Source organism: Triticum dicoccoides, chromosome 3B (genome assembly GCF_002162155.2).
Source record: "Triticum dicoccoides isolate Atlit2015 ecotype Zavitan chromosome 3B, WEW_v2.0, whole genome shotgun sequence".
NCBI lineage: Eukaryota > Viridiplantae > Streptophyta > Magnoliopsida > Poales > Poaceae > Triticum > Triticum dicoccoides.
Window position 1 is genome coordinate 166,647,343 of NC_041385.1, and position 19,580 is coordinate 166,666,922.

Sequence of the window (19,580 nt, forward strand, 5' to 3'; positions counted from 1 at the left end):
GTGGTATATGGAGTTTATCTTGCAGAGCCGGACACGGTCCTTGTGTTCGGAATTAATTTTGGAGTATTCGAAGGTGGAACCCACCTCGCAATGCCGAAGACAATCTACGCGCCAGACTCATTGTCATTGAAGTCTGGTTCAAGGGCTACTGAGGGAGTCGTGGATAAGGGGGTATCTGGACGGCCGGACTATATACTTTGGCCGGACTGTTGGACTCTGAAGATACAAGACAGAAGACTTTGTCCCATGTCTGGATGGGACTCTCCTTGACATGGAGGGCAAGCTTGGCGATTCGGATGTAGATCTCCTTCTTTGTAAACTGACTCTATGTAACCCTAGCCCCCTCCGGTGTCTATATAAACCGAAGGGTTTAGTCCATAGGACAACAACAATCATACCATAGGCTAACTTCTAGGGTTTAGCCTCTCTGATCTCGTGGTAGATCAACTCTTGTAATACTCATATCACCAAGATCAATCAAGCAGGAAGTAGGGTATTACCTCCATCAAGAGGGCCCGAACCTGGGTAAACATCGTGTCCCTAGCCTCCAGTTACCATTAGTCTTGGACGCACAATCCTGGACCCCCTACCCGAGATCCGCCGGTTTTGACACCGAGAGTGGCCCCCCTGACATTGATTCTTTCGCCAATATTTTTTATTAAATCCAAAAAGTTGCTCCGTGGATTTTCAGGTCATTCCGAGAACTTTTATTTCTGCACAAAAATAGCACCATGGCAGTTCTGCTGAAAACATCGTCAGTCCGGGTTAGTTCCATTCAAATCATGCAAGTTAGAGTCCAAAACAAGGACAAAAGTGTTTGGAAAAGTAGATACGACGGAGACGTATCATCCCCCGTCGCGGACAAAGCAAGGGCGTGCTCCAGCCCATCCCAACGGGTGTCCTCCTCGAGTCAGCTCGCCTCCAGCGCATGTTGCAGGGCCTCCTTAAGGACGACTTGGTACTCAGCCTCCGCCTCCTCATCCTCCGACAATACCTGCGGGGGCGGCAGTGGAACGTCGTCGTCGATGTGGATGCCGTGGCGGCGCTCCTCCTCATGCTCTAGCACAAACCAGCGCTCCTAGTTGGGAGGAGGGGTCTGGCACGTAGGCACGCATGGCGCGCTGCTCCGGTGTAAGGAGATCGTGCCACCGGTGAACCTCCTCTGTGTGTGCTCGCGTGGACCGTAGTGCAATGGGGATGCACTGTGGGTCCAGATGCCGCCCGTGCGGGAAGTTCACATCCGGGTACTGTAGGGGCTTGCTCTACTCCTAGTGCCACCACGCCTAGTGGACTGGAATGTACAGCCGCTCTCGCTCCTGCGGTGGCATGCCGTATCTAGCCGGCGGCAGTCGAGGAGGGAGCCCACGGGAAGAGCTCGCACCGGTGCGGAACCTCCCCTTCCTCCCTTCCTTCCTGTTGAAGAAGCCCATGGCTTTGCTAGGGTTTTGGGATGGCTAGGGTTTTGTGGTCACTGACGAGGGAGCAAAGGTGGCCAGATGTGGATGGGAAGTGTATGAGGCCGGCCCCGCCGCACGCGTCCATTAAAAAGGATGGGTACGCAACCCTTCCACACACTGCCAGGCGGGCCCTCGGTAGGTGGCCGTGTTAATTACGACCACTTAGGATTGTTGGCCGGCCGACATGTGGGCACGGTGGACACCTAGGGGACGTGTAGCGCATCTGCTTTGTGTCTGCACTGATGCATTTCAGGCCCAAGTTGGGTCGGAACTGCATCAGCGCAGACACGAAGCAGACACATTTTGGGTTTGGGTCGGTGCATTGCGTCAGTGTTTTGTTCCATGGCGACCCAAACGGACATGGGCAAATGAAATAGGTTGCCTGGTTGGAGTTGCTCTAATTGGGTAACTCATTAGCAAATCCTCAATTCCATACAACCAGATGCATTGTAAACTATCTCTAGGTAACTTCACATGTGGCCGGGCCTCCCTTTGTGCCGTCATTATTCCTAATCTTGGTGTGAGATGGCGGCCGACCCGATCTACCTATATGGGGTCAGGATCCTTGATCTGCTTCATGCTGGCCTCCTCGATTTGGACGCCGATGAGGTCTTGTCTTCCTCTCGGAGATATCCGCTATTGGCGCATGGCTCCACCTGGTATCCAGATGGGAATTGATTCGGTTGGGAGCGCCCTTATCTTCAGCCAGAGAGGCTTTATGAGGGTGTGGCGTGAAGTTTTGTTGTCTTGCCGATGCCATGGGACATGTCTACATATGAATTTTCATGGCATTGACAGTGTGAAGAAAGTCATGGTGGCTGTGATTGGTGGCTTGTAATGGCGAAGAGGAGTTTTGGTTGCAATGAAGACTTGCAGCACAGGTTTCTCCTGTGTGTCGGGTGGTGAGGACTTGCAGCAGCGTCCTTGGCAGGAGGGGACGACAACATAGGTGGACATTTCTAGTGGTGCTTCTTGAGTACTGAGCCACAATTTCCAGGGTGAAAGCGGAAGGTCTAGCCTTCATTGGTTATACCTGGCAATGACATTGCTAAAGGCATTGTTTTGGGATCCCGGACTTTCTCCAGGGTGAAAACTGAAGATCCTTGATCGGGCGACGATAACGCTTGTGCATTGTTTCCTTTTTGAAGGCGTCATTTTTGGAGAATCTCTTTTGCAGTCTGGGTGTTGTCTTTGGTGGTGGTTAGAGTGTGGCTATGGTGAGTGTTTCATCACTGCGGCCGATGGGGCCTTTGTTTTTTCTTTGTTTTATATTTCTCCCTTTTTTATTTTGTTCTTAGTTGTGTGCAACCTTGATGTCTTTCGATGTCTTGCTGGTGCAGAGGCTGGGTGTAATTGGTATCTTCAAAATATAAATATATTACCTTTATCAAAAAGAGGTAATTTCACACATAGCATCCGGCTACTACATCAATACATGTCCGATAATTTCACACATAGTCTCTTGCCCTTCTTGTCCTGGTCGCCCTGCCATGCGTGGGTACTTATGGGTGCCCAAGGATTTCATTGACCTTTAGTTAGGGTTTTCTACCAGTGCTGTTGAGATCCATAGCTCTCATTTCCCTCTCCACTGCCTTGCTCCTCTCCCCCAACCCCCACTCCTCCCTTATTTGTTTGCTGATATCATGGCCATGGATGGCTCGCGTGGGTCATTGATACGTCCATTTTGCATCATGCTTTTATGTTGATATTTATTGCATTATGGGCTGTTATTACACATTATATAACAATACTTATGCCTTTTCTCTCTTATTTTATAAGGTTTACATGAAGAGGGAGAATGCCGACAGCTGGAATTCTGGACTGGAAAAGGAGCAAATATTAGACACCTATTTTTCACAACTCCAAAAGTCGTGAATCTTCATGGAGAATTATATTGGAATATATAAAAAATATTGGGCGAAGAAAGCACCAGAGGGGGGGGGGCACCTGCCCTCCACAAGGGTGGAGGGCGTGCCCTACCCCCCTGGGCGCGCCCCCCTAACTTGTGGGCCACCTGGAATGCCCCCGATGCCCATCTTCTTATATATGGTGTGTTTTGACCTGGAAAAAATCAGAAGGAAGCTTTTGGGATGAAGCACCGTCGTCTCGAGGTGGAACATGGGCAGAACCAATCTAGGGCTCCGGCGGAGCTGTTTTGCCGGAGAAACTCCCCTCCGGGAGGGGGATCATTGCCATCGTCATCACAAATGATCCTCTCATCGAGAGGGGGTCAATCTCCATCAACATCTTCACCAGCATCATCTCCTCTCAAACCCTAGTTCATCTCTTGTATCCGATCTCTATCTCAAAACCTTAGATTGGTACTCGTGGGTTGCTAGTAGTGTTGATTACTCCTTGTAGTTGATGCTAGTTGGTTTATTCGATGGAATATCATATGTTCAGATCCTTAATGATAATTAATACTCCTCTGATTATGAACACGAATATGCTTTGTGAGTAGTTACGTTTGTTCATGAGGACATGGGAGAAGTCTTGTTATAAGTAATCATGTGAATTTGGTATTCGTTCGATATTTTGATGAGATGTTTGTTGTCTATCCTCTAGTGATGTTATGTGAACATCGAATACATGACACTTCACCATGATTTGGGTCTAGGGGAAGGCAAGGGGAAGTAATAAGTAGATTATGGGTTGCTAGAGTGACAGAAGCTTAAACCTTAGTTTATGCGTTGCTTGGTAAGGGGCTGATTTGGATCGATATATTTCATCCTATGGTTAGATTTATTTTAATTCTTCTTTCGTAGTTGTAGGTGCTTGCGAGAGGGGTTAATCATAAGTGGGAGGCTTGTCCAAGGAAGGGTAGCACCCAAGTACCGGTCCACCCACATATCAAATTATCAAACACTAGTGCAGAACAGGGCTATAGCACCGGTTTGTAAGGACCTTTAGTGCCGGTTCTATAATCGGCACTGAAGGGTGGGGACTAAAGGTCCCTGATGACCCACAAGTATAGGGGATCACAACAACTTTTGAGGGTAGAGTATTCAACCCAAATTTATTGATTTGACACAACGGGAGCCAAAGAATATTCTTGAGTATTAGCAATTGAGTTGTCAATTCAACCACACCTGGATAACTTAGTATCTGCAGCAAACTATTTAGTAGCAAAAGTGGCATGATAGTAATGGTAATAGTAGAAACAGTAAAGATAAATGTTTTTGGGTTTTTGTAGTAATTGTAACAGTAGCAACGGAAAAGTAAATAAGCGAAGAACAATATATGAAAAGCTCATAGGCAATGGATCAGTGATGGATAATTATGCCGGATGCGATTCCTCATGCAATAGTCATAACATAGGGTGATATAGAACTAGCTCCAGTTCATCAATGTAATGTAGGCATGTATTCCGTAAATAGTCATACATGCTTATGGAAAAGAACTTGCATGACATCTTTTGTCCTACCCTCCCGTTGCAGCGGGGTCCTTACAGAAACTAAGGGATATTAAGGCCTCCTTTTAATAGAGAACCGGACCAAAGAATTAGCACATGGTGAATACATGAACTCCTCAAACTACGGTCATCACCGAGAAGTATCCCTATTATTGTCACTTCGGGGTTGTCGGATCATAACACATAATAGGTGACTATAGACTTGCAAGATAGGATCAAGAACACACATATATTGATGAAAACATAATAGGTTCATATCTAAAATCATGGCACTCGGGCCCTAGTGACAAGCATTAAGCATAGCAAAGTCATAGCAACATCAATCTCAGAACATAGTGGATACTAGGGATCAAACCCTAACAAAACTAACTTGATTACATGGTAAATCTCATCCAACCCATCACCGTCCAGCAAGCCTACGATGGAATTACTCACACACGGCGGTTAGCATCATGAAATTGGTGATGGAGGATGGTTGATGATGACGACGACGACGAATCCCCCTCTCCGGAGCCCCGAACGGACTCCAGATCAGCCCTCCTGAGAGAGATTAGGGCTTGGCGGCGGCTCCGTGTCGTAAAACGCGATGAAACTTTCTCCCTGATTTTTATCTCCGTGAGACGGAAGATATAGAGTTGGGGTTGAGGTTGGTGGAGGTCCAGGGGGCCCACGAGATAGGAGGGCGCGCCCTAGGGGGGGGGCGCCCCCCTGTCTTGTGGACAGCCCGTGGGCCCCCTGCCCTTGATTCTTTCGCCAAAAATTCTTATTAATTCTGAAAAGTGCCTTCGTGGATTTCCAGGACATTCCGAGAACTTTTCTTTTCTACACATAAAACAACATCATGGCAGTTCTGCTGAAAACAACGCCAGTCCGGGTTAGTTTCATTCAAATCATGCAAGTTAGAGTCCAAAACAAGGGCAAAAGTGTTTGGAAAAGTAGATACGTTGGAGACGTATCAACTTCCCCAAGCTTAAACCTTTGCTTGTCCTCAAGCAATTCAGTTGATAAACTGAAGTGATAAAGAAAAACTTTTACAAATTCTGTTTGCTCTTGTTGTTGCAAACATGAAAGCCAGCATACAAGTTTCAGCAAATATTAGGAACTAACCATACTAACAATAACACATAGGTATCACAATTACTCACATTAATAGCATAATCAGCTAGCGAGCCATAATAATAAAACTTGGATGACAACACTTTCTCAAAACAATCGTAACATGATATAACAAAATGGTATCTCGCTAGCCCTTTCTAAGACCACAAAACATAAATGCAGAGCACCTTTAAAGACCAAGGACTAACTAAACATTGTAATTCATGGTAAAATAGATCCAGTCAGGTCATACACAATATAAATCAATAACAATGAATGCAAATGACAGTGTGCTCTCCAGTTGGTGCTTTTAATAAGAAGGGTGATGACTCAACATAAAAGTAAATAGATAGGCCCTTCGCAGAGGGAAGCAGGGATTTGTAGAGTTGCCAGAGCTCGATTTTTAAAAATAGAGATTGAATAACATTTTGAGCGGCATACTTTCGCTGTCAACGCAACACCTATGAGATGACTGTATCTTCCATACTACATGCTTTATAGGCAGTTCCCAAACAGAATGGTAAAGGTTTATACTTCCCCAACCACCAACAAGCATCAATCCATGGATTGCTCGAAACAATGAGTGCCTCCAACATACAACGGCCCTGGGGGAGTTTTGTTTAATTATTTTGATTTGCTTTGATCTTTTTGGATCATGGGAATCCCGGTTACCGGCCCTTTCTCGTGAATGAGGAGCGGAGACCACTCCTCTGCGAATAACCCACCTAGCATGGAAGATATAGGCAGCCCTAGTTGTGACATGAGCTGCTCAAGCATACAAAACAAAATTTCATTTGAAGGTTTGGAGTTTGGCACATACAAATTTACTTGGAACGGCAGGTAGATACCGCATATAGGTAGGTATAGTGGACTCATATGGAACAACTTTGGGGTTTAAGGAGTTTGGATGCACAAGCAGTAATTCCGCTAAGTACAGGTGACAGCTAGCAAAAGACTGGGAAGCGACCAACTGAGAGAGCGACAACAGTTGTAAGCATGCATTAAAATTAATTCACACCGAGTACAAGCATGAGTAGGATATAATCCACCATGAACATAAATATCGTGAAGGCTATGTTGATTTGATTCAACTACATGCGTGAACATGTGCCAAGTCGAGTCACTCGATTCATTCAAAGGAGGATACCATCCCATCATACCACATCATAATCATTCTAATAGCATGTTAGCACGCAAGGTAAACCATTATAACTCATAGCTAATCAAACATGGCACAAGTAAATATAATCTCTAAAAGTCATTGCAAATTTGTTTACTTCATAATAGCTGACTCAGGAACGATGAACTCATCATATTTACAAAAACAAGAGAGGTCGAGTTCATACCAGCTTTTCTCATCCCAATAAGTCCATCATATATCGTATTTATTGCCTTTCACTCGCACGACAAAATGGTGTGTATAATAATAAGAGTGTACGTGCATTGGACTAAGCTGGAACCTGCAAGCATTCAACTCAAGAGAGAAGACAAGTAATATGGGCTCTAAATTAAATAAACAATCATGCATATAAGAGCCACTAAACATTTTCAATATGGTCTTCTCGACCCCCAAAAGAAAGAAAAGAAAATAAAACTATTTACACGGGAAAGCTCCCAACAAGTAAAAAGAAGAACTAGAAATATTTTTGGGTTTTCATTTTAATTTCTACTACAAGCAAGGAAATTAAACTAACTAATTTTTTGTTTTTTCTCAAGGTTTATCAATCACACAAGAAGAAGACTAGAAAAAGAAATTTAAACTAGCATGGATAATACAATGAAAGAGTATGAGCACCGACGACTAGTGTGTAAACATGAATGTAAAGTCGGTGAGAAATGCGTACTCCCCCAAGCTTAGGCTTTTGGCCTAAGTTGGTTTAATACCAAGGATCGCCGCTACTCTCCCCGGTGTAATGAGAGGCGTAATCAGGATACCACTGGCTGGTCATTTCCGGATCCCACTGGACAGATGATGCACGATAAGGGTCCAGCTCAGGTTCCGGCTCAGGTTCGGGTTCTGGAGTGGCCTGAGCTCGATGATTGTTCACCGCCTCCATTGTAAAGAGAAATTTTTCTGCAAGCAAATCAAACAACAGAGGCACAGGCAAAATAATAATCTCAAAGTGTTTCTTATTGAATCTAAGTTTATACAAGAGCATTCTATCTTTGTTGTCAACAATAAACTTATGTGCTACCATGCTCTTGTAATCTAGAATGTGAGGAGGCAATATCGTCTCCTTTTCCTCATGGTGCCTAATGGGTATCTGAAAATGTCTAGCAAGACGTGCATCATAGATACCTCCAAATATGGGGCCTTTTGTACGATTAAGGGCTAGCCGTTTAGCAACGACGGCACCCATATTAAAACTATTGTCTCCAAGCAAAGCATGTTGAAGAATGATAATATCAGGAACACTCAAGTTTCCACTATTCCCACGACCAATTAAGCATCTACTAGCAAATATGGCAAAGTAGCGTAAAACAGGAAACTATATGCTAGAGACTTTTGCTTCGGAACCCTTCTTTGGCTCTTCTACAGCAATAATATTAACAAAGCCAGCCACATCTTCACGATGGGGTTCCTCTAGTTCTCCCTCATAAGGTATCCTACATACCGTGCAAAAATGACGTAAAGACATTTCTTTGAACTCGTCATATAAATAAAATGATACTTCAGGCGGTGACTTCTTAGGATAAAAATAAAAGTTTTGCACGAAAGTATTGGTGAGTAAGAGATACTGATCGATTCGGTCATTGATGAAACAGGTGAGGCCTGCGGTCTCGATTAAAGCATAAAAGTCTTCATGAATTCCAGCCTCTCTCAAGAAATCATCACATGGCCATTCACAAGGTCATACTTCCGCTAAGCGAGGAAGATTATATTTGGCTTTTTCCTTCTCTTTAGCTTATTTTTCCTGGGAGCTTTGGCTAGAAGAGCCCCTCAAAAGTTTCCTCAACATTTTCTGAAATTATCTGAAACTTTAGTAGCTTCAAAATAAAAGTGCATAAAACTAAACAAGATTGATAGCAACTACTCCTACAAGTGCCTAGAGCCCATATCATGCATTGGAATTGCTTGGGACCTCAAAAAATTAACATGCAAGCTCAAAAACAGGGTCACCAAGACAACAAGGATTTGCAATGAATAAAGCACTAGAACAAAAACTAATTGGACCAATGGAGGAGTCACATACCAAGCAACAATCTCCCAAAGCTGTTTTGTGAATGGAGCTTTGAGCTAAGAGATCAAAAATCGCAGCAAAACGAGCTAGAACTCGTGCTTGAGCTGGGTGGTTTTTTTGGGTAGAATATGAAGTGTGTGGGTGCTGGCATAAGTGGAGGGGAGCCACTAGGGGCCAACGAGACAGGGGGGCGCGCCCTAAAGGGGGGGGCGCCCTCCTCTCTCGTGGCCTGGTGCTTGCCCCTCTTGCAGTGTCTTTAGTGCCTAAAATCCTCAAATATTCCAGAAAAAATCATACTAAATTTGCAGGGTATTTGGAGCACTTTTATTTTCGGATTATTTTTTAATGCACGGATAATTCAGAAAACATACTGATAATACTATTTTTGCTTTATTTATTCTAAAAACCAGAAAGTAAAAAGAGGGTACAGAAGGTTGTGCCTTCTAGTTTCATCCATCTTGTGGTCATCAAAATGAACCCACTAACAAGGTTGATCAAGTCTCGTTAACAAACTCATTCTGAATAAGACGAAACCGGAGAAATTTCGAATAACACTAAGTTACCTCAACGGGGATATGAAAATCCCCAACAATTAGAATATCATACTCTTTCTTGACAGTAGGGAGAGGAAATTCAAAACTTCCAAAAATGATAGTTGGAAAATTTTCAATAGAATTGATGCTATGAACTTGAGATTGTTTCCTCGGAAAGTGTACCGTATGCTCATTGCCATTAACATGAAAAGTGATATTGCCTTTGTTGCAATCAATAACAGCCCCTGCAGTGTTAAGAATAGGTCTACCAGGGATAATAGACATACTATCGTCCTCGGGAATATCAAGAATAACAAAGTCCATTAAGATTGTGACATTTGCAACCACAACAGGCACATCCTCACAAATACCGACAGGTATAGCAGTTGATTTATCAACCATTTGCAAAGATATTTCAGTAGGTGTCAACTTATTCAATTCAAGTCTACGATATAAAGAGAGAGGCATAACACTAACACCGTCTCCAAGATCACATAAAGCAGTTCTGACACAATTTCTTTTAATGGAGCATGGTATAGTTGGCACACCCGGATCTCCAAGTTTCTTTGGTATTCCACCCTTAAAAGTGTAATTAGCAAGCATAGTGGAAATTTCAGCTTCCGGTATCTTTCTTTTATTTGTGATGATATCCTTCATATACTTAGCATAAGGATTTACTTTAAGCATATCAGTTAGGCGCATACGCAAGAAAATAGGTCTAATCATTTCAGCAAAGCGCTCAAAATCCTCATCATCCTTTGACTTGGATGGTTTAGGAGGAAAGGGCATGGGTTTCTGAACCCATGGTTCTCTTTCTTTCCCATGCTTCCTAGCAACAAAATCTCTCTGATCATAGCGTTGATTCTTTGATTGTGGGTTATCAAGATCAACAGCAGGTTCAATCTCTACATCATTGTTATTACTAGGTTGAGCATCTACATGAACATCATTATTAGCATTATCATCAGGTTCATGTTCGTCTCCAGATTGTGTTTCAGCATCAGAGATGGAAGTATCATTGGGATTCTCAAGTGTTTCTACATTATGTTCACTAGAAGTTTGCAAAGTCCTATCATTCTTCCTTTTCTTCTTCTTTGAAGAACTAGGAACATCTAGATTATTATTCGGAAAATCTTGTTCAATTCTTTTAGGGTGGCTTTCAGGATACAAAGGTTCCTGAGTCATTCTACCAGTTCTAGTAGCCACTCTAACAGCAAAGTCATTTTTATTATTCAATTCATCAAGCAAATCATTTTGATCTTTGAGTACTTGCTTAGCTTGAGTAGCAACCATAGAAGCATATTTGCTAACATGGTGAAGTTCATCTTTAACTCTAGCCAGGTTATCACCTACGCGTCCTATCTCGAAAGCATTATTCTTTAACTCTCTACCAACATAAGCACTAAAACTTTCTTGTCTAGCCATAAAGTCATCAAATTCATCCAAGCATGGGCCATGAAATTTAGTAGAGGGTACTTCAACTTTATCATATCTATAGAGAGAATTTACCTTTAGTACCTGTGTTGGGTTATCAAGAAAATGTGGTTCTTCAGGCGGTAAATTAAGACCATGTATTTCTTCAATAGGTGGTAAATTCTTAACTTCTTCAGCTTTAATACCTTTTTCTTTCATTGATTTCTTTGCCTCTTGCATATCTTCAGGACTGAGAAATAAAACACCTCTCTTCTTCGGAGTGGGTTTAGCAACAGACTCAGGAGTTGGCTTAATCGGTTCAGGAATTACTTCAGGAACTGGCTCAGGAAGAGTCCAATTATTTTCATTAGTCAACATATTATTCAATAATATTTCATCTTCGTCGACTGTTCTTTCCCTGAAAACACAACCAGCACAACTATCCAAGTGGTCCTTGGGAGCATCGGTTAGTCCATTATAAAATATATCAAGTATTTCATTTTTCTTAAGAGGATGATCAGGCAAAGCATTAAGTAACCGGAGAAGCCTCCCCCAAGCTTGTGGGAGACTCTCTTCTTTGATTTGCACAAAATTATATATTTCCCGCAAGGCAGCTTGTTTCTTATGAGCAGGGAAATATTCATCAGAGAAGTAATAAATCATATCCTGGGGACTACGCACACAACTAGGAGCAAGAGAATCATACCAAGTCTTAGCATCACCCTTTAATGAGAACGGGAATATCTTAAGGATGTATAAATAGCGAAACTTCTCATCATGAGTAAACAGGGTGGCTATATCATTCAACTTGGTAAGATGTGCCACAACAGTTTCAGATTCAAGGCCATAAAAAGGATCAGATTCAACTAAAGTAATAATACCAGGATCAACAGAGAATTCATAATCCTTATCAGTAACATAGATAGGTGAAGTAGCAAAAGTAGGATCGGGTTTCATTCTAGCATTAAGAGACTGCTTCTTCCATTTAGCTAATAATTTCTTAAGATCATTTCTATCATTGCAAGCAAGAATAGATTCAACAGCTTCTTTGTTCATAACACAACCCTTAGGAATAACATGTAATACATAATCATTGGGGGAACGTTCATCATCACAATCATCAATAATAGGTTCTTCAATATTTACATTCCCCCTAACTCTAGCAAGTTGTTCATCTAGAAATTCACCTAATGGCAAAGTAGTATCACGCACAGAAGTAATTTCATCATAAATATCGTGTAAAGCAGAAGTGGCATCATCTATGACATGCGACATATCAGAATTCATAGCAGTAGCAGGTTTAGGTGTCGCAAGCTTACTAAAAATGGAAGGAGAATCTAGTGCAGAGCTAGATGGCAGTTCCTTACCTCCCCTCGTAGTTGAGGGCAAAATCTTGGTCTTAGCGTCTTTCAAGTTCTTCATAGTGATCAACAGATATAAATCCCAAGTGAATCATAGAATAGAGCTATGCTCCCCGGCAACGGCGCCAGAAATTAGTCTTGATGACCCACAAGTATAGGGGATCACAACAGCTTTCGAGGGTAGAGTATTCAACCCAAATTTATTGATTTGACACAAGGGGGGCCAAATATTATTCTTGAGTATTAGCAGTTGAGTTGTCAATTCAACCACACCTGGATAACTTAGTATCGGCAGCAAAGTATTTAGTAGCAAAAGTGGTATGATAGTAATGGTAACAGTAGCAACATTAAAGATAAATGTTTTTGGGTTTTTGTAGTAATTGTAATAGTAGCAACGGAAAAGTAAATAAGCGAAGAACAATATATGAAAAGCTCATAGGCAATGGATCAGTGATGGATAATTATGCCGGATGCGATACCTCATGCAATAGTCATAACATAGGGTGATATAGAACTAGCTCCAGTTCATCAATGTAATGTAGGCATGTATTCCGTAAATAGTCATACGTGCTTATGGGAAAGAACTTGCATGACATCTTTTGTCCTACCCTCTCGTTGCAGCGGGGTCCTTACGGAAACTAAGGGATATTAAGGCCTCCTTTTAATAGAGAATCGGACCAAAGCATTAACACATGGTGAATACATGAACTCCTTAAACTACGGTCATCACCGAGAAGTATCCCGATTATTGTCACTTCGGGGTTGTCGGATCATAACACATAATAGGTGACTATAGACTTGCAAGATAGGATCAAGAACACACATATATTGATGAAAACATAATAGGTTCAGATCTGAAATCATGGCACTCGGGCCCTAGTGACAAGCATTAAGCATAGCAAAGTCACAGAAACATCAATCTCAGAACATAGTGGACACTAGGGATCAAACCCTAACAAAACTAACTTGATTACATGGTAAATCTCATCCAACCCATCACCGTCCAGCAAGCCTACGATGGAATTACTCACACACAGCGGTGAGCATCATGAAATTGGTGATGGAGGATGGTTGATGATGACGACGGCTACGAATCCCCCTCTCCGGAGCCCCGAACGGACTCCAGATCAGCCCTCCCGAGAGAGATTAGGGCTTGGCGGCGGCTCTGTGTCGTAAAACGCGATGAAACTTTCTCCCTGATTTTTTTCTCCGCGAGACGGAAGATATAGAGTTGGAGTTGAGGTCGGTGGAGGTCCAGGGGGCCCACAAGATAGGAGGGCGCGCCCTAGGGGGGCGGGGGCGCCTCCTGTCTCGTGGACAGCCCGTGGGCCCCCTGCCTTGATTCTTTTGCCAAAAATTCTTATTAATTCTGAAAAGTGCCTCCATGGATTTCCAGGACATTCCGAGAACTTTTCTTTTCTACACATAAAACAACATCATGGCAGTTCTGCTAAAAACAGCGTCAGTCCGGGTTAGTTTCATTCAAATCATGCAAGTTAGAGTCCAAAACAAGGGCAAAAGTGTGTGGAAAAGTAGATACGCTGAGACGTATCAGTCCCCCTTTAGTCCCGGTTTAACACGAACCGCCACTAAAGGGTCACCACGTGGCACGAGCCCGCGCCGGGGGCTGGGAGACCTTTAGTACCGGTTTGTAACACCAACCGGTACTAAAAGGTTTAGGGGGTTTTGGGTTTATGATATCCTTTTCCTTTAATTTTGTGTTCTTCCATTTTAATTATTTTTCATTTGCTGGTATTTTACGATACTACATAATGTACACGTTATGCATATATATAAATAGAATTTCTCGTTGAACCGATCATATATATATATATATATATATATATAATATCATCGAATGTCTCGCACCACCATTCACACATACACATGTGTGTATATATATATACAATTTGGTATATACAATTTCTCCTCCATGGAGGCATTACTGCAGTGGTAGCGGGTAATGGAATTCTCCTTTGGGATCTATGACTTGGTCGAGCAAAAATCCCACTATTCTTCTTGAATTCCTCGTACGCGATCTCTTGATACGAGCTTCTCCCGCACGTCCTTGAACTTTGAAGAAGGAGATCAAATATGCATGTATTAGTTGTGTGTATATATATTAGATATCAATAATGATGTAAAAATTGTGAATAGTGCTCTGGCAAATGTACCCATTGCTATCTTTCAGATCTGCTCCTTTTGGACGCCATCATGCGAATGTTCTCGTAAACATAGTATGCACATAAATCATTCCCCGGCAACTACTTCATGCACTTTACGAGAATAGAATTCAATCAGATAATAATTAATCAAGCATGGTAACTAATGGTATTGAAACTAGAATTAAAGAGATGGTAGCAAGCTAGTACTACTTAATTAATTATACCTTGGGTCGATACCAATACAGCTTTTCTTTCCATTTTCCTGGAACCTCTTTCCTCAACTTTTGCCAAGCCCTGCCCACCGGCAAATAAAATGAATGAAGGAGTGATTAATTATTTGATATCAAGAAACATCGAACTAAAGAGGCCAACATATAGTTCGATAATGATTGAAATTACCTGTTGACTATCCCCTTCACGATTTCGTACTGCTCGACTGGTTTACGTAGCGAGTCCAGAACTTCAACTTCAACATCTTCAACTCGAATGATTAACAAGATCTAGTGGAAACTACATCTGCACATGTTTACATGTATAAATTAAGTGGGCATGTGCATAACACTTATCAACTACCCTAAACCCTATACACTTATTAATTAACATCTAGCTAGTAAGCAAACACTGAATTTGTAGTACAAGACAATGTGACTCACCGAAGTTGTAAGAAAGTAGTATATCTCGATTGGTATTTAGGCGCTTCAAGAACTCTAGGAAGCTAGTCTCTGTATCATCTCCATAGAATGGCTCTGACCATGTCTCTTGATTAACGGTATTTGGGTCAATGAACCCAATGCCATAGCGTCCAACTTTTTTCATTTCATAGATCTTCATTCTGCATAATACCACAGAAAAGAATATAGTGAGGATAATTACATGTAATGATCAACGAGCACTACAACTAGCTTGAGACTTAAATTACAAAAAGAAATCACTTACAGAAAATAGCAACTGACAATAGATTTGTCGAGTGCATCTTGATTGAATAACTGAAATAATTCTGTAAACTCAACATATAGAGCATTCTCATGGTGGTAATGATCTGCCTTGACTTTCACCATGAGGGACTCTCGATTGATAGTCTTGGTAATTTTCATGTACAATTCATGCAATTCGTACATTCTTGTTGAGAGGTTCTTGACCTCCTCAGGCTTGACCAAAGGTTCACCGCGGGCATATTTCCATTTTAGTTCCTGCTCTGTAAAAGTATCCATGGGCTCAAGCCCTAGGAGTTGTTCTACAGTGCATCCGCTCTCTGTAGCCTGCCTTCTATGATCGTCGGTTATTACCAGATGACCGGCCACTTCGGTACTCATGTGTGTTGGTACAATGAGCGACGGGATTTATTACACCGCCTGTTCTCCCAGCTGGGGAACAATTTTCCCGCTTTTTTGGCAGCTGCTTGGATGGAGCTCGAGCTTGACTCCTTCGTTTGTTGCGCTTGATATGCCTTCCTGATTTGGCACTCATAGTCTGAGTCAACAGGCTTGGGAGCTGGTGGTTTAGCCATACGAATAAAGTGGTCAATGGCATGCTCAGGCACTTTCTCCTTTGGCGGTGGTGGTGGTTTCGGTCCAAAATGGGCGTCCAACTGTCTCCTTCATTCGGATTCGTTTTCCTCTTCGCTCATGTCGTAAGGCCTCTTCGTAAGAGGCGCGAGGCTTGGACCAAATTGGAATCTCTTACCTACTGTACTTGTACCACTAGGCGGCTCTCTTCCGCTGTTGATTAGGCGGCGGAGCCTGGTGAGGCAGCGGAGATGGCTTACATGGTGCCTGGCTTGGAGGAGGAGGCCTGGGCTGACGCGGTGCTGGACCACTTGGAGGAGGAGGAGTGGGCTCATGCGGTGCCGGACTTGGAGGAGGAGGAGTGGCCTCACGCGTTGGCGGACTTAGAGGAGTAGGAGTCTGCAGAGGCGGTGGCTGACTTGGAGGAGCCGGAGTCGACTGCTGACGCGGTGGCGGACTTGGAGGAGGAGCCGGCTGACGTGGTGTCGGTGGCCTTGGAAAGATGATGCAATCCTTTCTCCATAGAACGATACGATGTAATGCCTCTCCCAGTGTGCGCTCGTCGTCACCTCCAGGAATGTCAAGCTGTAGCCCCCAATATTCTTCCAGCACTTCATCAACCGCGGCACTAGCATAGTCAACTGGAATCGGATTGCAATGGACGGCTACTTCAGGGGGATTTGTATAAGCAACACCGTCCGCTAGCTTGATGGATATGTTCTTCATTCTGAAGTGTAGCTCACAATTAGTGTTATCAATGATGTCATCCACAGGGTATGTATCCAGTAGTAGTGCCTCATGGCCCGATGCGGAACCCATGCCGCTTCTCGGAATGGATGGGACAGTGCTATCCAATGCTGGATCCGCTAGCTCCTGCCGATGCAGAGACCCCCTTCCCTGGTTGATTTCATTGATCTGCTGCTGCTGGCGCTGGAATTGGAGTGCCAACTCCACGTGCAAAAGTTCTAGGCCTTTAAGGCGTTCTTCTTCCTGCTTCCTCTGCTCCTCCTCCAGCTTCCGCTTCTTCTCCTCCTCCATCTTCCTTCTGGCACGACTTCTGTAGTTGGCGTTCCAGTTCGCAAACCCCTCATACTACGGAACAATGCCTTTGCCTCGTGTTCTTCCCAGGTGTTCAGGATTTCCCAGGTTGCGCGTAAACTCGTCGTTCTCTCTGTTGGGCGTGAACACCCCGTTCGAGCCTCTTCTATTGCAACAAGTAATTTGTCCTCGGCTCCTTTACGACTTGACTTGTTCAAAACCGGGCCCGTCTTTGGGTCCAGCGCCCCCCGTGCGCATACAACCAAGTCTTGCACTTGGGGGCCAGCTCAATGTAATTGGACTAACCCCTGCATCCAACATCTCTTGCTCAGCCTTATCCCACTTAGGCCGGGCCACCGCGTAGCCACCTAGCCCCAGCCTATGGAAATGCTCCTTTTTCACGGCATTGATTGTGTTTATTCTGGACCGTTCCTTAGCTAATTCCGATTCCTTGAGTTTCATGAAAGCTGACCAGTGATCTCTTTGCTGCTCCAGCGTTCCCGTGAATTCTGGAGTCTTCTTTCCTCCTTTGACGTACGTGGCCCTTATAGTTTTCTTGTGGTTGTTGAATGCAACCGCCATCTTCCTAAGAGTAGTGTCCTTGACTTTCTGCACATCTGCATCTGTGAAATGATCTGGTAGGGTGAAATGTGACATGAGAGATTCCCAAAGCAGTTTTTTTGCTCTATGGTCAACAAAAGTAACATCTGGACGTGGCTTTGCTGCCTTTTTCCATTCTTGAATCGAGATCGGGAGTTGGTCCTTCACAAGAACTCTGCACTGACGAACGAACTTGCCCACATTCTTCCGGTTCGCCATTATCTTTGATGGCATCAGTGTTGTACGTTATGCCTTCCTTCAAATTTTGGCCGGGCCTCGCACTGTCCTACTCCCTGCAGATGATTTGCTCGATCCGGAAGGCTGAAAGAAGAAATATCGATTCATTAATATATATATACAAAATCATTTAAAACACGTGATGATCTCCAGATGCCTGCTTCTATAAACATACCTCGCCGGTATTTGCTATTTCAAGATCATCATGATAGTTCTGGACTTCATCAATTTGGTCGTCTCGATCGAATATCATATCACCCTCCCCGGTATTGTTCAGATATTGGGAGCTGTCATCTTCTTCATTCTGATCATCTGGCCAGCTCGGGGAGCGTATGAGCTCGAACATAGCCTCTTCTCCTTCGTCTCTGTCGGTATTGTCCGTCATAACTTTTATTTAACTAATCCAGAAGAAATATAAAACAATTTAGTACACATCTCAAATAATAGTAGATAATCGATATGCATCTCGAATAATAGTAGATAATATATATGCAACTCGAAAGATAAAATTGAATCATAGTACATAATTAATATGCATCATCGAATACAATCTCAAATACATCGTCGCGAATATTATCGAATAATATATATAATCTCGAATACATCATCTCGAATATTATTGAATACATCACAAGCTAGCTAATATAGATTGAATACTATCAAATTATCTATTTCACTCACGGTTCCTGAGACGCGGGCGGTGGACACTCAAAGAGAAGGAACCATCACAGGATCATAGCTCAGGTGAGATCCCCGAAGAACCTGCCAGGTATTGGTGAACCTGACGTCCATAGCAGCCATGTAGCGACGGACGTGCTCATCCTCCTCCCTCGCACGACGATGTACCACCTCCGGCGTGGCCGACTCCCTCCGCACCGAAAGTGGCCCACGCGAACGCCACCAAAGGAGCTCCGGGTCGATGACAGGACCTGGTGCCGGGTTCTTCACCAAGCGGCGCGATGACAGGACCTAAAGTGCCAGCCCGATGGAGCCCAGTCCCGGACATGGCTCCTCTAAAGCAGGTCATCTTTGCAAACGGGTCGACGACGACGATGCATGCCGGGCATCGTTGACGTCGAGAACAAATATTATATGCAAATTAATATACATGATCAATTAATATATATGATCGAATGTTGCATATGTCAAAATTCATATCTAGCTAGCTAATTAATCTAATTCATCTAGCTAACATTTGATATATATGATCAATTAATCTAACATTTCGATCTAGCTAACTAATTCATCTAATTCATGTAGCTAACATTTGACATTAATCTAACATTTATATCTAGCTAATTCATCTAATTCATCTAACATTTGACATTAATCTAACATTTCCATATAATTCATCTAACATTTGACATTCATATATCTAATTCGATCATCTAATTAAAAATTTGACATTAATCTAATTCATCTAGCTAGCTAAAACTTTGACAATAATCTAAAAAACAGAAAACAGAAAATAAGTAAAAAATATGTGTGTGTGTGCGCGTGTGTGTGTACGTGTGTGTGTGTGTGTGTGTGCGTGTGTGTGTGTGTGTGTGGGTGGGGGCACGGCCATGGCGTGCGCAGGGGG